Genomic DNA, 2,107 nt, shown 5'->3' on the forward strand with positions numbered 1-2,107 from the left:
CAAATTAAAATGGTAAAAGTTATTTTACTTTAAGTAAAAATAAAAGAGCCAAAATATCAATCCCAGTTTTGGATTACTATAATTAACAAAAAACAATGCATATAGCAGAAGATAGTTTCAATCTGCCTACCTCTGGGTTATGGGCCCAGCATGCTTCCGTTGCAGTACTTTGCTGCTCATGTAAGTGCAAGAGATCCTGAAGCACTCACTCATCATGGGAAAGTAGCAATGTGTTTCTTACCAAAACTCTCCAGATTATTGACTTTTTAAAGTTTTTCTAGGAAACGTTCTAGATGAATGCTTATTAGCCTTTGTCAGAATGGACTTTTACGAGGTGTCTCTGTGGTGCAATCGGTTAGCATGTTTGGCTATTAACCAAAAGGTTGGTGGTTCAATTCCACCCAGGGATGTAATTAACCTTGTGATCAGATTTTGGTGATCTTTAAGTAGACAAGTCAAAATTTCAAACCCCCTCTTATGGTGTAGGGTACCTGGCCTTCTCTGATGTAATCAGAGTTAGATTTAATTAAGTGATTTTATAAAAAACAGCTAGGAAGCACAATTTAGCAGTGGATTGCAGAGAAAAAAAAATTATGCTGGCAGAAAAGTCCAATTGAGTGATTAAACAGCTCTTCATTTTCTGACTTTATTTTTATGCTAACAAATTTGCTCTCTGAAAAGTGTCCACAAAGCCAAGTCTCTGATTAACACCTTTGTAGGAATGTTTTTTCACCTATTACTGAATTAAACTTGCTTCATTGGAAAGGCAGCAAGATGCATCCTCATTTCAATGTCTACTGAAATAATACAGGAAACCAGGAAACATAAACGTTACTGCATCCTTGCTGCTTTCTCATGTGGAAGTCTGTTTAATGTGAAAACAAGGTAATATCTAATCAGCACACAGGTAAGGAATTAAGAAAATCTTTCTTTATGGGTGAAGATGTTTCTCACAAAATTGTTGTCCGAATGCATCATTGAAATTCAAGATGGAAGATGATTTTAATATATCACTTGTACATTTTGCATTGCTCTTCTGATGACAATGTAGTTTGTTTTTGTCAATTACCATTTCAGTAATAGGGTAAAGAAAATTAAGTGGATTTTTTAAAGAAAACAATGCTGTCAATATACTATTAAAACAAATTAAAATGATAAAAGTTATTGTACTTTAAGTAAAAATAAAAGAGCCAAAATATCAATCCCAGTTTTTGATTACTTTAATTATAAAAAAAAAATGCACATAGCAGAGGATAGTTTCGATCAATCGACCTCTGGGTTATGGGCCCAGCATCCTTCCATTGCACTACTCTGCTGCTCATGGAAGTCTGAGAGATCCTGAAGACTAAATTGATTAAAGGCCTAAAAGTACTGGACTATAAGGAAAGACTTACTAGGCTGAATATGTATACACTAGAAAAGAGGTGCCTAAGAGGAGATATTATTAATATCTTCAAATATGTAAAGATACATAACAAAGAGTTATCAGAGGAATTATTTATTAAAAGAACACGTGGTCACTCGCTGCGACTGGAGGAAAGTTCAGAACGCAATGGAGGAAAGGGTTCTTCACTGTTAGGGCAATCAGGATGTGGAATTCCCTGCCAGGGAAGGTGGTAATGGCGGACTCTGTAATTGGATTTAAAAAAGGAATGGATACATTTCTGAATGAAAAAGCTATCCAAGGTTATAATACTTAAAATATCAACATGGTTAATCCGGGGGTAACATGAGTTTTAGTAGCTAACTAGTCATAAAACATTATTCAGCAAGTATGTAGAATCATCACAACTTAAAACAGGTTGAACACGATGGGCAATTTGCCTCTATTCAACCTCAAAAACTATGTTACTATATGTTACTATATTACTGTAGTATATAGAACACCACAATGCAATGAGCAGTGATAGTGAGCACTGATGAGGATACTAGAACTGACACTGAGCAGCAAGATGCAGCACTGGACTATTAGTAATGTACTGTAGTATGCTGAGCACCACAATGCAGCACAAGACAATGAGCAGTGATACTGAGCACTGATGAGGATACTACTGAGAACTGACACTGAGCAAGAGAGACACACTACTAGTATTACTGAGCAGCAATA

General features: G+C 35.6%; 1 non-coding gene across 1 annotated transcript; it reads left to right on the plus strand.

The window, feature by feature from the left end:
• The first annotated feature begins 336 nt into the window (after positions 1–336).
• On the plus strand, positions 337–410 carry TRNAN-AUU (transfer RNA asparagine (anticodon AUU)). Its single transcript has one exon. It is a non-coding gene; the product is annotated as a tRNA-Asn (tRNA).
• The last annotated feature ends 1,697 nt before the right edge of the window (positions 411–2,107 follow it).

Source organism: Pseudophryne corroboree, unplaced genomic scaffold (assembly GCF_028390025.1).
Source record: "Pseudophryne corroboree isolate aPseCor3 unplaced genomic scaffold, aPseCor3.hap2 scaffold_99, whole genome shotgun sequence".
In the NCBI taxonomy this organism is placed as follows: Eukaryota; Metazoa; Chordata; class Amphibia; order Anura; family Myobatrachidae; genus Pseudophryne; species Pseudophryne corroboree.